Source organism: Notamacropus eugenii, chromosome 1, assembly GCF_028372415.1.
Source record: "Notamacropus eugenii isolate mMacEug1 chromosome 1, mMacEug1.pri_v2, whole genome shotgun sequence".
Classification (NCBI taxonomy): Eukaryota; Metazoa; Chordata; class Mammalia; order Diprotodontia; family Macropodidae; genus Notamacropus; species Notamacropus eugenii.
The window spans coordinates 673,971,116-673,971,427 of NC_092872.1; positions in this window are offsets into that span (position 1 = coordinate 673,971,116).

Here is a 312-nt window from a genome sequence, read left to right on the forward strand (position 1 = left end):
GCATTTTTTTCATTTTGAGGTAAGGGTGGGGGGCAGGCAGGCATGGTTGGAGGGAAGTAGAAATAAAAAATACTGTCCAGTACCTGGTATATATTTGGTATCATAAGTGCCTATAGAGGACCTGTGGACTTTTACTTATATTTTGGGAAATTTTGACATAAGCTATATACTAAGTATATTTTGGAGATTTCTTGAAGTAAATCCAGGCAAGAGGAATGAGCCAATAAGAGAAATTAATTCTATTGGTGTTAGACCCTTAAGATTGGACATGATCCATATGAGCTCAGAGTTTGGGGGCCCTGGGCCAAGGGT